This window comes from Mustela putorius, unplaced genomic scaffold (assembly GCF_011764305.1).
Source record: "Mustela putorius furo isolate JIRA1106 unplaced genomic scaffold, ASM1176430v1.1 tig00003853_pilon_pilon_pilon, whole genome shotgun sequence".
NCBI classification, from domain to species: Eukaryota; Metazoa; Chordata; class Mammalia; order Carnivora; family Mustelidae; genus Mustela; species Mustela putorius.
The window spans coordinates 35,003,650-35,028,919 of record NW_025422005.1 but is presented as its reverse complement, the minus strand read 5'-3'; the positions used below and the strand labels follow the sequence as shown (position 1 = coordinate 35,028,919).

Below are 25,270 nucleotides of genomic sequence, written 5' to 3'. Positions count from 1 at the left end.
TTATTTGGCAGACAGAGATTACAAGTAGGCAGAGAGGCAAGCAGAGAGAGGAGGAGGCAGGCAGGCTCCCTGCTGAGAAAGCCCAATGTGGGGGGCTCGATCCTAGGACCCTGGGATCATGACCTGAGCCGAAGGCAGAGGCTTTAACTCACTGAGCCACCCAGGTGCCCCAGGGATGGCATTTTTGTGTCAAAGTGTACCTATATGTAAATGATTGTGTGATTTTGGAATTCATCACCTGATTTATGGGATTCTCACTAGCAGTATATGAAAGTTCTGGTTGCTCCACTTTTTGGCCAACATTTGGTGGTATCGTTCTTTTAAATTTTAGCCATTTCAGTACATATGTAATGGTATCTCATTTTGGTTTTAACTTACATTTCTATAGTGATTAAAGTTGTTGAACACTTTTAATCAGTTCATTAATCAGTTGTATATCTTCCTTTGTGAAGTATGTTCAGTTTTCCCCCCCTCATTTAAAAAATTGGCCTGGGTGGGTTTTTAAATTTTTTTATTATTTAAAAAAAATTTTTTTTTAAAGATTTTATTTATTTATTTGACACAGAAAGACAGAGCACAAGCAGGGGGAGCAGCAGGCAGAGGGAGAAGCAGGCTCCCTGATGAGCAAGGAGCCTGATACTGGACTTGATCCCAGGACTCTGGGATCATGACCTGAGCCAAAGGCAGATGCTTAACCGACTGAGCCACCCAGGTTCCCAAATTTTTTTTAGTTTTATTTAAATTCAAGTTAGCATACTATTAATAGCATACAATTAATTTTGGGGTCAAATGTAGTGTTTCATCAGTTGCTTTTTTTTTTTTTTTAAGATTTTATTTATTTGACACAGAGAGACAGCAAGAGCGGGAATACAAGCAGGGGGAATAGGAGAGGGAGAAGCAGGTTTTCTGTGCCCTCATCAGTTGCGTTTAACATCCAATGCTCATTACATCAAGTGCCCTTCTTATTGCCCATCACTCTATTACCACATCCCCCTACTAACTTCCCCTCCAGCAGCCCTCAGTTTGTGGTCTATAGTTAAGAGTCTCTTATGGTTTGTCTTCTTCTCTGTTTTTATCCAATTAATTTTTCCTTCCCTTCCCATATGTTCATCAGTTTTGTTTCTGAAATTCCACATAAGAGTGAAATCATATGGTATTTCTTTCTCTGACTTACTTCACTTAGCCTGATACCCTCCAGTTCCATCCACATAGTTGCAAATGGCAAGATTTGGGGCTTTTGATGGCTGTATAGTATTCCATTACACAGATAAATATATATCTATATATTGATATTGATATATATCTCTATCTATCTATCTATCTATATATATATATATCATAGATATCAATATCGATATACAGATATCACATCTTCTTTACCCATTCATTCATCCGTTGATAGATATTTGGGCTCTTTCCATAGGTCGACTATTGTGGACATTGCTGCTATAAACATAGGGGTGTATGTGCCCATTTGAATCAGTATTTTTGTATCCTTTCTATAAATACCTAGTTGTGCCATTTCCTGGGTCATAAGGTAGTCTCTTTTTAACATTCTGAAGAACCTCCATACTGTTTTCCAGAGTGGCTGCACTGCTTGCATTCCCACCAACAACCCCATTTCTCTGCATCCTCACCAACATCTGTTATTTTGTGTTGTTAATTCTATTTATGTATTCATTTATTCTGTGTTGTTAATTTTAGCCATTCTGACAGGTGTGAAGTGGTATCATTGTAGTTTTGATTTGTATTTCCCTGATGATGAGTGATGTTGAGCATTTTTTCATGTGGCTCTTAGCCATTTGTATGTCTTCTTTGGAGAAATGTCTGCTCATGTCTTCTGCCAATTTCTTAACTGGGTTATTTATTTTTTGGATCTTGAGTTTGATAAGTTCTTTATAGATTTTGGATACTAGCCCTTTATCTGATATGTCATTTGCAAATACCTTCTCCCATTCTGTCAGTCTCCCATTTTAGTTTTGTTGATTGCTTACTTTGCTATGCAGAAGCTTTTTATCTTGATTAAGCTTTTTATCTAGCTTTTTATCCCAATAGTTCATTTTTGCTTTTGTTTCCCTTGCCTCTGGAGACAAGTCTAGTAAAAAGTTGCTGTGGCTGAGGTAAAAGAGGCTGCTGCCTGTGTTCTAGTCTAGGATTTTGATGTTTTCCTGTCTGACATTTAGGTTTTTCATCCATTTTGAATTTACTTTTGTATATAGAGTAAGAAGGTGGTCCAGCTTCAGTCTTCTGCATGTTGCTGTCCAGTTTTCCTGACACTATTTGTTGAAAGAGACTGTCTTTTTTTCTATTGGATATTCTTTCCGCTTTGTCAAAGATTAGTTGACCACAGGGTTGAGGGTCCATTTCTGGGTTATCTGTTCTGTTCCATTGATGTATATGTCTGTTCTTATGCCAGTACCATACTGTCTTGATGATTACAGCTTCATAATACAGCTAGAAGTCTGGAATTGTGATGCTTCCAGCTTTAGTTTTCTTTTGCAACACTACTTTGGCTATTTGGAGTCTTTTCTGGTTCCATACAAATTTTAGAATTGTTTGTATCAGCTCTGTGAAAAATGCTGGTGTTACTTTGATAGGGATTCTGTTAAATCTGTAAAATGCTTTGGGTAGTATAGTATTAACAGTATTTGGGTACTATAGTATTGACAATATTTGTTCTTCTAATCCATGAACATGGAATGTTCTCCCATTTCTTTGGGTCTTCCTGAATTTCTTTCATAAGCATTTTATAGTTTTCAGAGTACAGATCTTTTACCTCTTTGGTTGGGTTTTCTCCCCAACAGAAAGGTCAGGAAGATATTACACTTTCACTCTATTTAAGCCTCATTGTAATCCAGTAAATAGATACAAAATATAGAATACAAGTAAACAGATTAATATCCTTAAAGAGGATGATGATGTGATGTAAAGACCAGCTCTCTGATTTGAGCTCGCCTAAGATAACCCAGCTAATGAGTGTCAGGACCCAGATTTATATATTTTTATTTAAAGTGTAATGTATTCTTCATTATACCCTAGCTACTTCTACTTGTGCCTGAGTGTTGGTTAGTTTGGTGAAAAGAGACTAGCTTATAGACCATTGTAGGAATGAGATCCTGAACTAAAAAGCAGGGGTAAGAATGAAATAGGACATAGCATGCAAATTGTATTTGCCATTCTCTTTGTTATTTTTCTTCTTTTAATATTTTACTTGATTTTTATATTATTATTTTTTAAAGATGTTATTTATTTAAAAGAGAGAGACAGCATGAGCTGCCAGGGCCGGGGCAGGATGGGGTGAGAGAAAGGAGAGGGAGAAGCAGGCGTCCTGCTGAGCAAGGAGCCTGATGGGGGTTGGAGCCCAATACCCAGGACTCTGGGATCATGACCTGAGCTGAAGGCAGATGCTTAACCAGCTGAGCCACCCAGGCTTTTTGCTATTTTTCTATAAGTCTGATATTTTTCTATAAGTTTTACTCAGTTCTATCACAGGAGTTCTTTGCCCATCACGTATCATAACTACCTATTTACATGTCTCTCTTTCTCTTCAGATTATAAAATAGTCAGGGGCTGTGTCTTTATAATAATCTTCAATATTAGCACTTAATTCAAAGATGTTATTTGATTGCTTGCTTTGCTGAGTGAATAAATGATTATAGAACCATTTTTAGAGAAGGTTCAACATTGAATGACCAGGATGTTTTCCTTAATAGGGTCTGGGAAATCAGGAGGAGCATAATTTTTAGGGGAAGATTGATGAGTTCAGTTTGGAACATGTTAAGTTTAAGTGACTTCCTTAGGAGATGTCCAGCATGTAGTTGGAAATGTAGATCTGGAACCTAGAAGACTTTTAGAGGTGTGTGTGTGTGTGTGTTGTGGTGTGTATTGCCAGCAAAAAGTAGTCTTTGAAATTACTTGAAACTATCCTACTTGTCACCGTCATTTCTCTCCTATGAATAACTTTAACAGCCTCCTAGCTAATCTCTGTGCTTCTGTTCCAGCCTCTCTCATTCAATCCATTCTCCACATTCCTATCAGAATGATCTTTCTAAGATATAGAATCTAATCATGATATTACCTTATTTAAAATAATGTTAATGATTTTTTCTTGTTTTAAAAAAAGAATTAGAGCTCTTTATCTGTTTCCTTATAATCTCAAGCCTTCCTACATCTTCAGGCACATATCTACCATTATCTTCTTTATACTGTACCTTTCAGCCATACAGGATTACTTGCAGTGCTCTCTATAGGCCGCCATCATAGTGGTAGTGGAGGTGGAGGTGGTGGTGATACTGATACTAATACCAGTATTTTTCCAATAAATGTTAGGATTGTGCCAGCCCTTCTTGTATGCAATTTATATGTAATAGGAATAGCTAACAGTTAATATAGCACATACTGTGTAACAACACCTTCCTAAGAGCTTAACACTTTGCCACACCCGGCAGGGAAAGGTGTCTTCTTAGGTTCAATTAAACATTCAGGCTCACAAGACTATGTAGTAGGCCACACTTGACAGTAGTCTACTCAAAATTAAATAGGACATTTTAAAATCTGCTGTAAAACTACAGTAATCAAAACCATGTGGGGGCGCCTGGGTGGCTCAGTGGGTTAAAGCCTCTGCCTTCAACTCAGGTGATGATCTCAGAGTCCTGGGATCGAGCCCCACATCGGGCTCTCTGCTCAGCGGGGAGCCTGCTTCCTCCTCTCTCTCTCTGCCTGCCTCTCTGCCTACTTGTGATCTCTGTCTGTCAAATAAATAAATAAAATCTTTAAAAAAAAAAACAAACCATGTGGTACTAGCATAAAGACAGACATATAGATTAGTTGGAGTGGAACAGAAAGCCCTGAAATAGGCCCTTGCATGCATATATATATATATATTCATCCCCCCCACCACCACCACCAAGTGATTTTGGACAAAAGTACCAAGACCACACAATGGGGAAGGGATAGTCTTTTTAACAGGTGGTTCTGGGAAAACTGGATATTCCCATGCAAAAAAATGAAGTTATTAGACTCTTACCTGACACCATATGCAAAAATTATCTCAAAAGAATCAAGAACCTAAATGTAAGATTTAAAACAATAAAACTCTTAGAAGACAGCACAGGACGAATCTTTATAACATTGGATTTGACATGATTTCTTAGATATGATGCCAAAGGCAGAGGTAACAAAAGAAATTGGATGTCATGAAAACTAAAAATTTTTGTACATCAAAGATACTGTCTACAGAGTAAGAAGTTAACCCATAGAATGGCTGAAAATATTTGCAAATCATAAATCTAGTAAGATATTAATATGCAAAATATGTAAAGAACTCTTGCATGTCAACTACAAAACCAAAGAATTTGATTCAAAAATGGTCTTAGGACTTTAATAGACATTTCTCCCAAAAAGATAAATAAATGTCCAATAAGTACATAAAAGATACTCAACCTTACTAATCACTAAGGAAATGCATGTCAAAATGATAATGAGAAACCAACTCATATTTATTAGAATGCCTATAATCAAAAAACCAGAAAACAAGTGTTGAGAAGGATGTGGAGAAATTGGAAGCCTGTGCACTGTTTGTAGGAATGTAAAATGGTATAGTCACTATGAAAAACAGTGAGGAGTTTCCTCAAAAAATTAAAAATAAAATGACCATATGACCCAGATATTCCACTTGTGGTTATGTGCCTTAAAGAACTAAAAGCCTTCAAAGAAATTGTACCCATGTTCATAGCAGCATTATTCACAAAGCTAAAACATGGAAGTAACCCACGTGTCCACTGATAAATGAATGGGTAAGCAGCATCTGATATGTATATATAATAGAATATTATTCAGCCTTTAAAAGGAAAGAATTTCTGTAATAAACTACAACATGCATAAACCTTGAGGACATTACACTAAGTGAAGTAAGCCAATGACAAAAAGACAAACATTGTATGATCCCACTTATATGAGGTAATTAGAGTAGTTAAAATTACAGAAACAGGAAGTTAGGATGTGGTTGCCAGGGAGTAGAGGAGGAAAGAATGGGGAGTTATTGTTTAATATGCATATTCTTTCAGTTTTACAAGATGAAATGAGTTATGGGGATGGCTCGTGGTGTTGGCTGCACAACAATATGAATGTGTTTAATACCACCGGATTGCACACTTAAAAATTACTGTGATGGGGCGCCTGGGTGGCTCAGTGGGTTAAGCCACTGCCTTCGGCTTGGGTCGTGATCTCGGGATCCTGGGATTGAGTCCCGCGTTGGGCTCTCTGCTCAGCGGGGAGCCTGCTTCCTCCTCTCTCTCTCTCTGTCTGCCTCTCTGCCTACTTGTGATCTCTCTCTGTCAAATAAATAAATAAAATCTTTAAAAAAAAATTACTGTGATGGTCAGACCTGTATCTCTGGGGCAAATAATATATGCTAATTTTAAAATTAATTTTAAAAGTTAATGTGATGGTAAATTTTATGTTATGTGTATTTTAACACAATAAAAAAAGAAAAGGAAATAGACAGAACAGGAACCAAAGATTGTTAGCAAGACATCAGGCATTCTTCTTCAGTGAGAGCTTGTAGCAGTTCATAGAGTCATCTGTGCAACTGCTCAGGAACTACTCTTTGCCTCCATTTCCCCTAGGTGATTCTCAGGTATAAAGAAATGAGATCCACATTGGACATGTGTAGGAGTTGCCCTGACTTAATGGGCTTATGTCTCACAGGAGTCAATATCTCTTATAGCAATTATATAGGCATAGTATCCAGAGTCCCCAAAAGGGTCGTGCCAAGTTACATGAGTCATCAACACTCAGGGCAGCCTGAAGATTTGGCTTACAACTGGTATTTACACTTCTTCCCATTATTACCAGTCAGGTGTTATTTTTAACATAACACTGCTTAAGAATATAGTTGACAGGGATGCCTGGGTGGCTCTGTTGGTTAAGCAGCTGCCTTCGGTTTGGGTCATGATCCCGGCGTCCTGGGATCGAGTCCCACATCGGGCTCCTTGCTCGGCAGGGAGCCTGCTTCTCCCTCTGTCTCTGCCTGCCATTCTGTCTGCCTGTGCTTGCTCTCTCTCCCTCTCTCTCTGACAAATAAATAAATAAAATCTTTAAAAAAAAAAAAGAATATAGTTGACATTTTACCTTTATCAGGTTTTCAGGGAAACATAGTTAAAAATTTAATCAAAAAATAAAATTAAATTAAAAAAATAAAAATTTAATCAAAGGCCAAAGTCAAAGAAACAAAAACAAAAAAAACCACAAAAGGCCAGAGTCTCATGAAGAAAGGGAAAGAATTTTGTTAACCCTTTACCCACTCACACACATATTAAATTATTTATTCCTCACTGCAACAGAATGAGGTAGTTATTATTATTCCATTTTACAGATAAGGAAACTGAGGTACAGAGAAGTTATGTTACTTCTTCAAGGTCACACAACTATTAAATAAGATGGTAAATATGAATCCAAGCAGTGTGATACCAGCATGTGCACTCTAAATCACTATGTTAGCCAGAGATGTCCACATACTGATCCCTGGAACCTGTGACAAAGTTATGTTAACAGTGGCAAGGAGGAGGGATGCTTGGGTGGCTCATTCAATTAAGCATCTGCCTTCGGCTCAGGTCATGATTCCAGGGTTCTGGGATTGAGTGCCAACCAGTCTCCTAGCTCGTCATAGAGCCTTCTTCTCTGTCTGCCTGCCGCTCCCCCACTGCTTGTGTGCACAAGTAAGTAAGTAAATAAGTAATAAATAAATAAATTCATCTTTAAAGGAAAAAAAAAAACAATGGCAAGGAAGAATTAATGTAGCAGCGGGAATTTACTAATCAGCTGACCTTGACATAGCAAGATTATCCTGGATTATTCAGATGGTCCCAATGCAACTGCAAGGGTCTTTATAAGTGAAAGAGAGATAAATGAGTTTCAGTGTCAGATTGATACAGTGGAGATTTAGCCATTATTAGTGCTAAATGGGAAAGGGCCACAAGCCAAGGAATACAGGTGAGCACTTAAAGTTGGATAGGGGTGCCTGGGTGGCCTTGTTCGTTAAGTGTCTGCCTTTGGCTCAGGTCATAGGGTCCTGGGATCGAACCCCGTGTCTAGCCCCTTGTTCGGCTCCCTGCTCAGTGGGGAATCTGCTTCTCTCTCCCCCTTTGCCCCTCCCCGCTGCTTGTGCTCTCTCTCTCTCTCTTGCGCTCTCTCTCAAATAAATAAATAAAATCTTTGGGAAAAAATATAATAACTGCTGAATAAAGCAAGGAAATGGATTGTCCCTTAGAATCTCTTGAAGGAGTGCAGACTTGCCAGCACTTTAATTTTAGCCCAAAGCCATTTTGGACTTCCAACTTTTGGAACTGTCATTCCTGTTGTTTTAAACCACCAAATTTGTAGTAATTTGTTACAGTGTTGTTTTAAACCACCAAATTTGTAGTAATTTGTTACAGTAGCAATAGGAAACTAATACAATCACTATACTCTATTGCATGTCATATTGTACTACATGCTGCAAGGCCTTGCTTTTGCTTGTGACATTCTGCCTCCTTTCCCTACTTCTGGCTCCTTCTTCGGCTTAGATTGGTTGTTTCACCTGTGTTTTCATCTCCCTGTATCGCACCTCTCATATTACATGTCTCATAATGTAGATTTTTTGTTCACCTCCTACTCACCTTTCAAAATTTAACTCAAATATCGCTACTTGCCAGAAGTCTTTCCTGACCTGCAGACCCTCAGCCTGAACTAGGTGTTCTTGGCTCTGTCCTCCTATAATACCACTTGCTAATCTTTGTTATAACATTTATTTCCTCAACTATCAGTGTTTACTTATCTGTCTCTCCCAGTAGACACTGCTCCTTCTCCATTTAGTATCCTTGATATTTAGCTTAGTATCTAATACACAGTAAAGGCTTAAATTATGTATGATAAATGAATTAGTCAGTGATTCTATCACTTAGAATTGCGGTTGGGATATTATATTCATTCTGAAGTTGAAAATCACTTTTTGTTCTCCAGCACAGTACAAAAAATGAGAGAAAGGATTCACTGTGGTGTATCCATTTCAGTGTTCATTTTCTCAATTGATCATTAAATTTTAACACCATTTCCTTAGATAATAGCCTGATTATTGTTCTTTTTCCCTCTAATTTTGCATCAGAAAAAAAAATATTTTACCTGACATAATGTTTTGGTGCAGAGACTGGGATTCCACTGTGTGGTCCTAGATTTGTTTGTTTTTTAAGATTTTATTTATTTATTTGAGAGAGCGAGCACAAGCACAGGAGCAGCAGGCAGAGGGAGAGGGAAAAGTCGGCTCCCTGCTTAGACGACAGCCTGGTGTAGGGTTTGATTCTAGGACCCCGGGATCATGACCTGAGCCAAAGGCAGACGCTTAACTGACTGAGCCACCCAGGTGCCCCATGTCTTAGATCTTTGAGACAAAGAAAGCAACATCTTTGGCTCTCAACTATATGGACTTTGTAGATTTTTATCTTTAAGCAACCTCTCCAGTAAGAGTATTTCTGTTCCCCCTTCAGGACACTGCACTTTTTTACCTATAAAAACAGCCTTCTTCACCAGCATTCTTGATCTTGAGAATCCCTACATGACCACAGAAGAACTCCTCAATCTAGATCTGGATTATATGGGAGAAAGCGTCATAGCTGTTTTTTCCTACAGGCTACTCAAAAAGCAAGTTTGCTTTTTAGGACTGACAGAAGGAAGCTTGTCTTTCATATATATATATATATATATATATATATATATATTTTTTTTTTTTTTTTTTTCCTGAGTTCTAGTCTGCTGTAATTCTGAGACCAGGCCAGGATAAATTGAGCTTTGGTTCAGTTGATGACTATTTTTTTTTAATATTTTCTTTATTTATCAGAGAGAGAATGCACACACACACAAGCAGGCAGAGTGGCAGGCAGAAGTGGAGAAAGAAGCAGGCTCCCTGGTGAGCAAAGTGCCTGATGGGGGACTCGATCCCAGGACCCTGGGATCATGACCTGAGCTGAAGGCAGCAGCTTAACCGACTGAGCCACCCAAGCTTCCCATGACTTTTGTTTTATACACAAATTTTAAGTCAATTTAAAGAAGAGAAAAATAATTATATCACACAGCATGAGAACCTATAAATATATAATTCAGTTTAGATAATCTAAAGATTTTCAGGGAGTCTTTCTAAACAGGATGTATACAAGGTGAGAAATATTCTGTTTAGCATATTTATCCCCTGCCTTTGGGGTTAGAGGAGCAAAGAAGTTAAAAGCCATATAAGAACAGTGTGCACAAGGAGTTGCTGGCCAATTAATGGAATGGTACAGTAAGAATGTAATTTTGATTCAGAAGAGTTGCTGACCCTAGAAATTTTTCCTCTGAAGAACTACTCAGATCCAGGGGATGATGTGGATACATTTAGAACCCTGACTGAAGATATAATGAGAATGTCTTCTATTTGATTGGTGTTTGTATGGAATCAGGTTACTCTAGAATGTGGAAAAATGGTTTTGCTCCAGTTTCTAAACAAAATGAAAAGCATTGTCCTAATTGAATTTGTTTTGACATTCTTGCTGCCCCACACAGGTCAAGTTGCCAGACAGAACAAAAGAATAAAGCTAGAGGGTAATATGAGGCCTTGTCCAAAATGCTGTAAATGTTAGGAATGGCGTTCTTACTAGTGTATGAAACCTTTAAATAAAGAATATTATGTGGAATATGCATTTATCTCCATATTAAAAAGGCCATGTTGGAAATAAAATGTCATGGAGTTAAGAAAAGATGAGGATTAAGATTGCCTGAAAATGAGTCTTTTGATTGCTATAAGAATTTGATTACAGTTCATTTGATATTTATGCAGAAGCATAAATATAGCATTTTTCTTTAGCCCATTTGAGGTTAGACTTTGCTTTAAATGAGGGTTCTTTAGATATTGGAATGAGAGAGCTAGCCACAGTTGTAGTCAGAATCCTAATAACATGGTACACAGACACTAATATATATATTAACTCATTGAAGTATAATTTCAAATAGTCTGCTGACTCAAGTCAGTATACACAGTCTTGGAGAAGTAGCCAGGAAATCTTTTTCTTCTAGGAAAAAGGTTATCTGGGTAATATTTTAATGTTTTAAAATGAATGCTATTTTGAGGACTCTTAAAAATTAACATTGGATCACACAATACCATGGTTAATCAAAAATAGCTATGTGTGTCCTTTTCCTCTGAAAAACAGTTTATTATTTAGTTTTTATTTCCTCCCATTGATGTAGTCTACTAACTGGAATAGGGTATTTTCTGAAGTCATTTTACAATTACGTGGTTTTTTTTTTTTTAAGATTTTATTTATTTATTTGACACAGAGACAGTGAGAGAGGGAACACAAGCAGGGGGCAGTGAGAGAGGGAGAAGCAGACTCCCCATTGAGCAGGCAGCCTGGTGTGGGGCTCGATCCCAGGACCCTGGGATGCTGACCTGAGCCAAAGGCAGATGCTTAATGACAAGCCACCCAGGTGCCCCTGTTGTTAGGCTGTAACATCCATTTTGGCAACATGTGTACCTTGTATGTATGCACATTGTTTCTGCTGACTAGTGCTTAAGGAGTGTGGTATTTTTTTTCTCAGTCTGTGTTCAAATCTCTGAACTGAGGAGCAGGCATCAGATCTGTAGTTCTGTATAGATTGGTTATCCATCAATGTACAAGACAACTTGTGCTCTAAGTCTTAAACTCCAGAGAATGGTTCAGGGAGAAATGAAATTACTATTTTTAAATTGATTATATTTTATGCATATTAGATTTTTAAGTGAATTTTCCAGAGAGATTCTTGCCATTTTATTTTTTCTACATAAATTTTTTCTAAAATAACAGAAGAAAAATAACTCAGTCATCTAAACTATATACCTAATCCCCTTATAAAGATCCAAGTAAAAGAATACTGGAAAATAGGTAATAGAAGAGTTATATCTGTAAGTGAATGAATACTTGGGTTTGGGAAGCCTCATTGTTCTTTAACTTTGGTTGCTGGCACAGATGGAGAGCAGAGGCCATTGCCTGCTGAAGCTGGTGCTGAGAAGGCCTGTGGCTGCTCTTCAGAGGTTAATATAAGAAAAACCTCTTGATTTGCGGGAGGAGTCTGGGAGGGGAGCAGATGGCCACAAGAAGGGCCCCCCAGCTTACTCAGCTGCTCCAAGAAGCTTAGACTGACCTCTCTAATACAAACAAACCAAGTAGCTCTCAGAGTAACTGGGCGTCATCATTTGTATTCCTGAATAACAATACTGCTCCTCACTTTGCAGTCTCTCGCACCCTCACCCAGTGTGCAGGTGCCATCTGCTTCTTGTGAACTTATGTAGGCCCTGGTCCTGGCCAGTTGGGATTGCTATTGAATGATATCTCTGGGAAATGTGTTCTTTACAAGTTACTTTCACATGAGTCTGACAGGCATGTAAGTATTACTATGTCCATTTGCGTCATTAAGAAACTGAGGCAGAGGAATTGAATACTGGAATTAGAACTCAAGTACCCAGATTCCTGAGCTCCTTATATCCTAATATGTGTCCACAAAGCCATCCCAGTGCTCTTGGTTTGGCAGTAGTTATCCAGCTTTTGAATAAGACTTTCTGGAAAGGAAAGTAGTTATTTTGAGGATGTCACTTTCACTGTTTTAAGCCTTCTTGTGGCTACCGTTTTGTTAGATCACAGAAAGGAGAAAGAGTGGCTGCTGATACATTGTTATGGGCATCCAGGAGACAGGAATTAAGTGAGAAGGTCTAATTTACACTATACAGTTTCAACAAAACCACATTTATTCAAGAGGAAAGTATTGTCATTCAAAGGAGCTTCGTAGTTTATATATACATACTCAAAATGACTATAAGAAAATTTATTCTTTTTATAAACCACAGCTCTCCTTTTCTCTGCCATTGGCTGAAACTACATTCATTTTCATGCATTAGCACCTGCTCACGGATCTTGTGAATCAAAAGAGCAATGAGCAAAGTGGTTTTAATTGCCCAGGCTTTACTAGAGCCTTTCTTGCACTCAAAAACACAAAGACTTTGAGTGGTGTCAGAGGGCTGTACTGAGAAGTGTTTTCCTTTAGAACTCTCAGCAGATAATTCACTCACTGTGCAGAAACATTGTCTTGTATAGATGAGTTCACGAGTCCATCTTCATTCCAACTGTGAAAGCATTGCAGACCACTTGTCAGTTTTAGTTGCCTTGAACAATTGCCCAGGAAACAGGGAAACAGAGTTTACTGACTTATCATCAGTGTATCTTTGTAGAATTGTACTTGCTGATAACTTTTATAAAGTTTTGTATATATAATTTAAACTGCATAGTCATATTGATGTATGTAGTAGTTAAAAGCACATGTATTATAGTAGTTAAAAGCTTTAAAGCCAGACTACCTGTGTTCAAATCCCGACCCTACCTCTTAGAGGCTGTGTGATTTTAGACAAGTTTCCTTGTCTGAGCCTCAGTTTCTTCATCTGCAAAGAGGATAATAAATGAACCTATCTTTTAGGGTTGTTTTGAGGATTTAGTTAATACATGGAAAGTAACTAGAACACTGATACACAGTAAGTATCCAGTAATTGTTAGCTAATAAAACTGCTCATATTTTATATTTTGGGTTAAGAATTGGCAGAAGCATAAAAGCTATCCATTTGGACTATAAATATGAATTATGGAAAATAATATTGGAGCTTTACTATTTTTAGCATTATGTAAAAATTATTGTTACTATGCTCAGCATCCCAGTAAAATTGTTTAATTCTTCACTGATTTCACTTTAATCATAAAATCAGGAATTTTATCATTTTATAATTTATAATTTTATAAGCATGCTTTTTATGATTTTTATAAATTTTATAAATTTACAAATATAATTTTATAAATTATAATTATAATAAATTATATATTTTTATATAAATATATATTTATAAATTTATAAATGCAATTTTATAATAAATTATATATAATTTATAATTGTAATAAATTATAAAATTTATGAATTTATCAATATAATTTTATAAACATGCTTAATTCTCTATTAATCATGGATATGGATATGTAAATCAAAGATTCAATTTAGTGTTCATTTATTCATTCACATATCAACAAACACTTACTAAGCCTTAGTAGTATGCCGTGTGTATGCCCTTAGTGGGCCTGAGATGAAAATATAAAGATGAAAAAGACATAACCCCTGCTTTCAAGGAGTTTACAATCTAAAAAGAAAAGACAAATATACAATCTGTTAATTACACTGATGTCAAGGGCTATAAGAGAGATAGCACTGATTTAAAAATGAGAGCTAATGAAATAACACTTAATTCTCCAAAGAGATCAGGGATCAGCAAAGACTTCCTGAAATAGGTATCATTTGAGTGGAGAATTACGGATGAGAAAGTGAGAATGTGCTAGTCTTCTCTTCTGTTTTTTTAATATTCCATCTTCCTCTCATCCTTAGTACTACTAGCCTTAGCATAGCCTTTTTCTTCCTCCTGCCTCAGCACCTCTGTGTATATGCTTTTTTGCCATCTGGAGTACTCTTTACCACTATTCTTTCATCTAATTAATTCTTATTTATTCTATAAAACTTTGCTCAAATTCCATTTTCTATCAGTTTGATAATTATCATAGTAGCTGACTATATGTAAACAAAAGATGAAAATTGAATTAGGATGATTTTGCAGTGTCTTAGTTAAAAAAAAAAAATTAAGAGGCAATACCAAACATTACTCTGATTTTCCTGAACTAGGAATATAAGGTTGATGTTTGGGCAACATTCTAAAATAAGTAAAATATAGTTCTTAGGAGCTTAGACTCAGAAGCCAGACTACCTAGGTTCAGTTCTTAACTCTGCCACTTACTGGTTCTGTAAACCTAGGCAAATGAACTACCCTAAGCCTCAGTTTTTTTGCCTAAAAAAAATGGAGGTAATAATAGTGCTAAACACATAACATTGTGGTTAGAATTAAATGAAATAGTGCTTACAAGAGGTCTTAGTGTCTAGCATACGGTAAGTGCCAAAAAATATAATTAAAATTATTTTCTTTTTTGATAAAAGAAGCAATTTGGCTGTATTTAGGAAGTATATTAACTTAAAGGAGACTTTTACCAATTTATTTTTTATAGTTTTTAAAGCCCAAGATGTTTCAGAATGTGAATTTATGGTCATTTTAAATTCTGTTTTCGTGACTGTAATCACTCAATGAATTAGGGTCAAATTGTGTAACTTTTCTGGCCCCGTTCTTCATCTGTGAAATGAGTCTCTCTTATTATCTAATTCTGGGTAAAATCTCTCTCTTGTGAACAAGATTATAAGCTAGCTCCATAAGCATAAATGTTAAAGCATCTTCATTTAATATGACTGAATCAGGATAAGGGCAGCAGGTAGAATTTCATATGAAGGTGATATTTGAGCTAAGCCATGAAGAACATAGGATTTTCTTACTTGGGGAAGGAAAATTTTATTTATATTTCCCACAAGTGCAAAACTGATCTTTGGTACTTTCTGATTAGTCCAAGTTGGGGTCCAGCCCATGCCCTGAATTCTCCCACCTTGATTCTGGGCAAAGAAAATTACTAAGTAAACAATTTCAGACATTTCCATTTCCTCTGGGTCATTATTTAGTTTATAAGGCAGGAGAATAAGAACTCTTAATCCATGAGCCATTCATGGGTTATTCCTGGCGAATCATGAGGTTCTTAGAGCTCTTGCTGCACATTTAAGCATGGCAGGCTCTAGCAAGGACCACGTGCAAATTATTTGGTTGTTAGGAGCCTATGAGGCCATTTCTGCACAGTGTTTGAGTCTTGCCCCATTCCTCAGTAGTAATTGGAGCATGTTGGAGGCAAGGAAAACATGGCATACTATTAGGATAACATGCTGGTAGGGGCTTACTTCATAGGAGGTGTTCATAGAAGGCCAGAGGTTTTCCTGGAAACAGATGTCAGAGCCATTGTGATATGTAATGGAGAAGGGACTGTGATTCAATTTTATTGTTAAATTTCTAAACAATGTGAAGACTATGTGTGGAGGCTATCTCAGGCCTAGAACAGAAAGTTGAAATGAAGTCTCTCTTTTCTCAAGGCAAAGCTCACTTTATGATTTAGGGATGGGTCGAGGTGGGGATGTAATGTTTGCAAAACGAAACAGAACTCCTTAAAAGTATTTGGTACATTTTCAGGGCTTGCTTGTGTTAAAGCACTTGAGGTTTCTTTGTTTTTGTTTTTGTTTCTCCTGTATGAAGTGATAGGGCCATCAGGGGAACACCTGCCTGATGGCCTCTTTCCTTCAAAAAGCTAGGTCTCCACCATACCCACTGTCCCTGATGGCTTTGCATCAAAAAGATATGCTGTATGAAGGAAGGAAGTACTGGGACTTGGATCATTATGGCCTGCTGGAGCCACTATTGAAGCAAACATACATTGATTGCTTTCCTGTGTGTCTGCCTATGCCTTTTCCCACCAGCCCATCCATTATCTTAATCATTTCAAGACTTATAATTGACAAAAGAGACTGTTTTTAAAAGCCAGTAGTTCGGGGCGCCTGGGTGGCTCAGTGGGTTAAGCCGCTGCCTTCGGCTCAGGTCATGATCTCAGGGTCCTGGGATCGAGTCCCGCATCGGGCTCTCTGCTCAGCGGGGAGCCTGCTTCTTCCTCTCTCTCTCTCTCTGCCTGCCTCTCCATCTACTTGTGATTTCTCTCTGTCAAATAAATAAATAAAATCTTTAAAAAAAAAAAAAAAAAAAAAAAAAAAAAAAAAAAGCCAGTAGTTCTTGCACATTTGAATATTGATAAGCTGGATGGTTTCATAATATATGCATTTTCTTTTTGCATTTTAGGAAAATGTGATTGATGGATCATCACAAAGATGATGTTCTATAAAGTAGTTGTTTTTCCCATGAATTTTAAGCAGTTTTTGTGTTTGTCATTTCTGTCACTTTTTTTGTTAAAAGCCTACCGTGTTCTAAATGCTGAATTGGGCACTTTACACGATTCTTTCCTCATTTTACAAATGAGGGTGTTAGGAGCCAGAGAAGGTAAGAGAGTCAAAATTGAAATAAAAAAATAGAGCCATTCTAAATGAAATAATTGATTGAGGCAGTGATCATCAATGACTGTAAAACTATTTTAGGTAGAAAGTTTATAGGGAACTTAAAAATGAATGAATCAATTGTGAGTGCTGTGAAGTGTGTAAACCTGGAGATTCACAGACCTGTACCCCTGGGGATAAAAATACATTATATGTTTATAAAAAAATTAAAATGGACGAATCAGGCTAACAACACTTGAACACACTGACCAATCCTAAAAGCACAAAAAGAAAAACCATCAGGCATTATGTATCTCCTGATGTGATGTATTAGAAAATATGCAATACAGCCTGTGAAGTAATTTTACCAGAAAACCTGAATCTGGTCAAGTGCATTTAGAGCTACCTTACTATTTTTCAGTAAATAATAGGGGGTGGAGGCAGGAGAGGAACTTAGAGCTTAAGAGACAAATCAACCAAATGTAATGGCTGGACTTTGTATCCTGATTTGAATAAACCTCCTGTTTTTGTTTGTTTGTTGTTTTGGGGGCTTTTTAAAATATTACTAATGGCAATCTGAACACTGGATTTTTGATTTTGAGGAATTATTATTAATTTTAAATTCTTATCTTTAGATAGGTATACAGAGGTATACAGCAATGAAATTTTATTTCTGGGATTTACTTCAAAATAATCTATTGGAGAGGCTAGAGAAGGAGTTGGGAAAGGGTGAAGATTAACCAGTGTATGTCTCTTGAAAATTATTGAAGCTGAGTGAAGGAAACATGGGGTCTCATTATACTAAGCTCTGTCTAATTATTTGTTTGAAAATGTCCGAATAAAAGAGTTAAAAAGTAAAAACTCAGCATACAGTGGCTATTCCATAAATACATGTTGGATTCAGTAGAGATTTTGAGGCTTCTACAAATCAATGGACATGTTTATGGCAGTTAGGTTTGCAAGGTGAAAGAAATTGATGGACAGGTTTATGGCAGTTAGGTTTGCAAGGTGAAAGAAACACTATATTGAACCTATTCTACATAGTTTTATTCTCAGGAGTAATTAAAGGTTGAAAAATGTTACTATATTACAATAAGGCAAGAGGAACAAACATGTGAAACTGGCTTTCAATTTACATTCTAAGATACATGAAAGGAAAAAGGAACTCACAGCAAGGAAACTTCCAGAGAGCCACGGACAGACTTCTGCCTTTCAGATGGGCCTAGGTCTGGAGCATGAACTATACCAGTGGAGACAAAAGATTTACCAAGTTCAAATAAACATGTTCTCGAGAGCATCATGGGTCTTAGCTAAAGCCTCTAGAGAGTCATGCTTGACTAGCTTTAAAAAAATATTTTGTAGAAAGTTTCTCAGTTATTCAGCTTGACCTATTGTGGAATCTAAATTGATCGTCAACATTTGTCTCTAATTCCAGATTAACAAAGAGGGTTCAAACCATTACTAGTGCTATAAAAACTGAAATTTTAGAATTTTTTTTAAAGATTTTTATTTTTTTTTATTTTTTTTTATTTGACAGAGATCAGAGGCAGGCAGAGAGAGAGGAGGAAGCAGGCTCCCCATGGAGCTGAGAGCTGATGCAGGGCTCGATCCCAGGACCCCGGGATCATGACCTGAGCCAAAGGTAGAGGCTTTAATCCACTGAGCCACCCAGGCACCCTGAAATTTTAGAATTTTGATAACCTGAGTAAGGGTTTTTGAGCCATACTGCCTGGGTGTAAATCTTGGCTTTGCCACTTACTAACAGAACGAACTTGAACAAGTTACTTAACCTTTCTGTGCTTCTTTCCTCATACATAAAATGGGGATAATAATAGTAATCAGGGTTTTCCAGAACAGAATCAGTAGGATATATGTATATACACACCCATAATGTTTATATGTATCTATGTGTATATATTATTTCTTTCAAGGTAAGGGTCTACACAGTTATGGGAGCTGGCAAGTCTGAAATCTGTAGGGCAGGCCAGCAGGCTGGAAATTCTGGGGCAGAATCTGATTCTACAGTTCTGGGGCAGAATTTCTTCTTTCTAAGAGAAACCTTAGTTTTGCTCATAAGGCCTTTTAACTGATTGGATGAGATCTACCCACATTATTGAGGATAATTCCCTTTAGTTAGAGCCAGATGACTCTATATGTTAACCACATATATAAACTACCTCTGCAGCAACATCTAGATTAGTGTTTGAATGATGGGGTTCTATAGCCTAATCGAATTGATACATAAAACTTAGATCACACCTATATCAGATTCATAAGAACTGTGAAAATGTAATGAGTTAATGGCATATAAAGCACTTAGAACAGAGCCCAACACATGGGAGGCACTCATAAAGGTTATCTATTACTACACATTCTTTAAATCCCAAAAGTAACCTGGTTTAAGAAAAAGAATAATAAATTCTGTGATAGTCACCATATAGTCAATTAATATTCTTGCTAGAATGAACTTTGGAGGTCTTTTAGACCAGCCTCTCATTTTAAAAACCTGGAAGCTGAGGTCCAATCTCTTATTCATATAGCCAGAGTGATTATGGTTTTTATAGTGATAAACACACACAAATAAAGCACTGCCCTACTGGGGCTTACATCTTAATAAGATACCCATTGCTTCTGCCCCAAATCTCACCAATATTCTTACTCATTTTCATGCAGGAAAGGAATTAGAGATTTGGGTTCAGAGACTGTGCTGTAGGCCAGGTATCCCAAAGCATTCAACTGATGAAGTAAAAATGTTTATATTCAGCTTCCAGATTCAGAACCTAAGCTCTTCCTACATTGACATTACTATCATATTTGAAATTTTAAAGTTACCCTTCCATGGGGTCTCTTTTCATTAGGACTTAAGTCATTTGTCACGATTGTTCTAAATGCTTCTGAGTAGCCTAAGTGAAATTAAGAGTGTACTTTCTTAACACCTGTCTTTTAAATTTTTTTTTCTTTTCTTTTCTTTTTTTTTTTTTTTTTGAAGATTTTTATTTATTTATTTGTCAGGAGAAAATATGCAGGAAATGATCCCAATCTTTTGATACCGGTTGAGTCCTGATTTAGGACCGAGGATGTGATCTATTCTGGAGAATGTTCCATGTGCTCTAGAGAAGAATGTGTATTCTGTTGCTTTGGGATGAAATGTTCTGAATATATCTGTGATGTCCATCTGGTCCAGTGTGTCCTTTAAGGCCTTTATTTCCCTACTGATCTTTTGCTTGGATGATCTGTCCATTTCAGTGAGGGGAGTGTTAAAGTCCCCTACTATTATTGTATTATTGTTGATGTGTTTCTTTGATTTTTGTTATTAATTGGTTTATATAGTTGGCTGCTCCCACATTGGGGGCATAGATATTTAAAATTGTTAAATCTTCTTGTTGGACAGACTCTTTGAGTATGATATAGTGTTCTTCCTCATCTCTTATTATAGTCTTTGGCTTAAAATCTAATTGATCTGATATAAGGATTGTCATTCCTGCTTTCTTCTGATGTCCATTAGCATGGTAAATACTTTTCCACCCCCTCACTTTAAATCTGGAGGTGTTTTCAGGCTTAAAATGAGTTTCTTGGAGGCAACATATAGATGGGTTTTGTTTTTTTATCCATTCTGATACCCTGTGTCTTTTGATTGGGGCATTTAGCCCATTAACATTCAGGGTAACTATTGAGAGATATGAATTTAGTGCCATTGTATTGCCTGTAAGGTGACTGTTACTGTGTATTGTCTCTGTTCCTTACTGATCTACCACTTGTAGGCTCTCTCTTTGCTTAGAGGACCCCTTTCAATATTTCCTATAGAGCTGGTTTGGTGTTTGCAAATTCTTTCAGTTTTTGTTTGTCCTGGAAGCTTTTAATCTCTCCTTCTATTTTCAATGATAGCCTAGCTGAATATAGTATTCTTGGCTGCATGTTTTTCTTGTTTAGTGCTCTGAAAATATTATGCCATCTCTTTCTGGCCTGCCAGGTCTCTGTGGATAAGTCAGCTGCCAATCTAATATTTTTACCATTGTATGTTACAGACTTCTTTTCCCGGGCTGCTTTCAGGATTTTCTCTTTGTAACTGAGACTTGTAAATTTTACTATTAGGTGATGGGGTGTGGGCCTATTCTTATTGATTTTGAGGGGCTTTCTCTGAACCTCATGAATTTTGATGTTTGTTCCCTTTGCCATATTGAGGAAATTTTTCCCAATAATTCTCTCCAGTATACCTTCTGCTCCCCTCTCTCTTTCTTCTTCTTCTGGAATCCCAATTATTCTAATATTGTTTCGTCTTATGGTGTAATTTATCTCTCGAATTCTCCCCTCGTGGTCCAGTAGCTGTTTGTCCCTCTTTTGCTCAGCTTCTTTATTCTCTGTCATACGGTCTTCTATATCGCTAATTCTTTCTTCTGCCTCATTTATCCAAGCAGTGAGGGCCTCCATTTTTTATTGCATCTCATTAATAGCTTTTTTTATTTCAACTTGGTTAGATTTTAGTTCTTTTATTTCTCCAGAAAGGGCTTTTATATCTCCTGAGAGGGTTTCTCTAATGTCTTCCATGCTAGAACCTTGAGAATTGTCATTCTGAACTCTATATATGACATGTTACCAATGTCTGTATTGATTAGGTCCCTAGCCTTCAGTACTGCCTCTTGTTCTTTTTTTTGTGGTGAATTTTTCCGCCTTGTCATTTTGTCCAGATAAGAGTATATGAAGGAGCAAGTAAAATACTAAAAGGGTGGCAATAACCCCAGGAAAATATGCTTTAACCAAATCAGAAGAGATCCCAAATCGTGAGGGGGGAGAAAGGGGGTAAAAAGAGGTTCAAAAAGAAAGAAAGAAAAAAAAGAAAAGAAAAGAATTTAAAAAAAGAAAACGAATATAGAAAAATATAAAAAAGAAAATATATATATATTAGATAAACTAGTTAAAAAACGTTAAAAAAGAAAAGGGTAAAAGTTAAAAAATTTTAGCGGAAGAAGAGAAAAAAAATGAAAAAGAAAAAAATTATATTAACTGCAAGACTAAAAAAAATCACAGGGAGAAAGCCCTGAGTTCCGTACTTTGCTTTCTCCTTCTCTGGAATTCTGCTGCTCTCCTTGGTATTGAAACTGCACTCCTTGGTAGGTGAACTTGGTCTTGCCTGGATTTCTTGTTGATCTTCTGGGGGAGGGGCCTGTTGTAGTGATTCTCAAGTGTCTTTGCTCCAGGCGGAATTGCACCGCCCTTACCAGGGGCTGGGCTTAGTAATCCGCTCGGGTTTGCTTTCAGGGGCTTTTGTTCCCTGAGTGCTTTCCGTAGAGTTCCGGAGGACGGGAATACAAATGGCGGCCTCCTGGTCTCCGGCCTGGAGGAGCCGAGAGCCCGAGGCCCCACTCCTCAGTGCGCCCTCAGAGAACAGCGCCCAGTTACTCCCATCTGCCTGACCTCCGGTCACGCTCTGAGCTCACCGAGCCTGAGACGGGTTCAAGGTAACACCGACCTGTGAGCTTACTGTCGGCTCTGTCTTTGTAGCCAGCTTTCCCGTTCCAATACCCGCAAGCTCTGCGACACTCAGACACCCCCATCCTTCTGTGACCCTGCGGGACCTGAGGCCACGCTGACCCTGCGTGGGCTTCACTCCGGTTTAGCTTCTGGAGCGATGTCCCTCAGCAGAACAGACTTTTAAATGTCCTGATTTTGTGCTCCGTTGCTCTTCCGCTTGCCGTGAGCCGGCCCCTCCCCCCGGGGTCTATCTTCCCGTTGCTTTGGATTCACGTCTCCGCCAGTCCTACCTTTCAGAAAGTGGTTGTTTTTCTGTTTCCAGAATTTGTTCTTCTTCTCTTCGATCTGCCGATGGATTTTCAGGTGTTTGCAATCTTTAGATAAGCTATCTAGCTGATCTCCTGCTAGCTGAAGTAGTCTCAGCCTGCTACTTCTCCGCCATCTTGACTCCTCCCCCCTATTTATTTGTCAGGAGAGCAAGAGAGTGAGCACAAGCAGAAAGAACAACAGACAGAGGAAGAAGCAGGCTCCCTACTGGACAGGGAGCCCAATGTGGCACTTGATCCCAGGACCCTAATATCATGACCTGAGCAAAGGCAAACTCTTAATCAGCTGAGCCACCCAGGCATCCCATTAGCACCTGGTTTTCAACCACTCTTAAACTTGGCCATTGGAGAAGTTCTCTCTGATGCCCTTGACATGGAAACTCATTTGAAAAATAGCATAAAAGTATGACATTTTACAGTTTTATAAACCACTTTTGAGAGAAGGGCAAGTATTATTATCCCCACTTTACTGGGGAGGAACCTGAAGCTCAAAGTTCTAAAGTGAATCTCCCAAGACTACATAGTTAATAACAGATCCTCATTGCTTAATCCCAGTATAATATATGCTCTTCTGTATAACCCTGCTGTCTATATCCTATGGATGTAGATTGGAAAATAGCTGCTTTTCAACTCTGCAGTTCTTTTCCTTAGTTCTAAAGTGAAGGCTATCTTGGAGACACTCCCAGAAGAGTCAGGTCCTGGCAATAGGAGACACTAATTGGCAGGGCTCTACAAGGCCTCTTCTGTGTACAGCCATTACCTTCAAGAACAGGAGACCTAGCTGACTTTACTAACACATAGAAACAGGCACAGAGACTAAGACAAAATGAAAAGACAGAGAAATTTATTCTAAGTGAAAGAACAAGACAAGGTCATGGACAGGGGTCTAAGGAAAAAAGATAAAAATAACATTCCTGATAGAGAATTTACAATAATGATCATAAAGATACTCATTAACCTTGAGAAAACAGTGGAAGACATCAGTGAAAACCTTAACACAGAGATAAGGAATAACATAGCAGAGAGAAACACACTTAATGGCATAAACAGGAGGCTAGAAGAAGCAGAGAAATAAATTAATGGTCTAGAAGGCAGAGTAAAGGAAAATAATCAAGCTGAATGAAGAAGAGAAAAAAGAATTATGCAAAACAAGAACTTGGTTACTCCTTCAAACATAAACACATTCCTGTTATAAGAGTCCTAGAAGAAGAAGAGAGAGGAAAGGTGGCAGAAAATTTACTTGAAGAAATAAGAGGTGAACTTTCCTAACATGGGGAAGGAAACAGATATTCAGATGCAGGAATAACAGAACTCTCATCAAAATCAATAAAAGTAGATCTACACCAAGACATATTACAATTAAATTGGCAAAATATAATGATAAAACAATATTAAAAAGTAGCAAGATAGGGGCACCTGGGTAGCTCAGTCAGTTAAACATCTTATTCTTGATTTCATCTAAGTCATGATCTCAGGGTCATGGGATCAAGCCCCATGTCAGACTCCATGCTCAGGATGCAGTGTGTTTATCTGTCTCCCTCTGCTCCTCCTTGCTCCCTACCATGTTCCCTTGTTCTCACTCTCTCTCTAAAATAAGTAAAATATTTAAAAACAATAAGTAAATAAATAGCAAGATAAAAGAAGACTGTTACATACAAAGAAACCCCAGAAAGCTAGCAGTAGATTTTTTAGCAAAAAAACTTTCCAAACCAGAAAGGAGTGGCATAATGTATTCAAAGTGCTGAATGGGAAGAACTTGAAGCCAAGAATACCCTATCCAGAAAGGCTGTCATTCAGAATGCAAGGAGACATAAAGAGTTTCTCAGACAAAAACTAAAGGAGTTCATGACCTCTAAACCACCCCTGCAAGAAATACTAAAGGGAACTCTTTGAGTGGAAAGGAAAGACCACAAACAACAGTATTAAAGTAAGAAACACAAAAGAAGTAAAAAGTGAATATTTCTGTAAAAAGAATCAGTCAAAGAATTCACAAAAGAAAAGGAAGTATATACCTAATACATAGGGAGGAGAGGAGTAAAGAATGGGTTCAAACTTAAATGACCATCAATTTAGCATAGACTGCTGTATGCAAAAGAGGTTATACACAAACATTATGGTAACCATTTATCAAAAACCACTAAGAAATATGGAAAGAATAAAGAGAAAGAAATTGAAATATGTCACTGAAGAAACCAAACCATGAAAGAGAGAAAGACAAGAAAGGATTAGAGAAAATCTTCAGAACAACAAAAAAACAAATAACAAAATGGGATGGAGCCTAATGGAGGACCTGAACTCATACCCCAAGATCAAGATCTGAGCTGAGATTAAGAGTCAGATGCTTAACCTACTGAGCCACCCAGGCACCCCAGTCTGTAATTACTCTGAATGTAAATGAACTAAACGCTCCAATCAAAAGATATAAGGTGACAGAATGAATGAAAATA

General features: G+C 37.4%; 1 protein-coding gene across 1 annotated transcript in view; it reads left to right on the top strand.

Annotated features, from left to right (window-relative positions):
• ZSWIM5 (zinc finger SWIM-type containing 5) overlaps positions 1 to 25,270 on the top strand; it is a 217,976-nt gene that overhangs the window by 108,951 nt on the left and 83,755 nt on the right. The window lies entirely within an intron of this gene.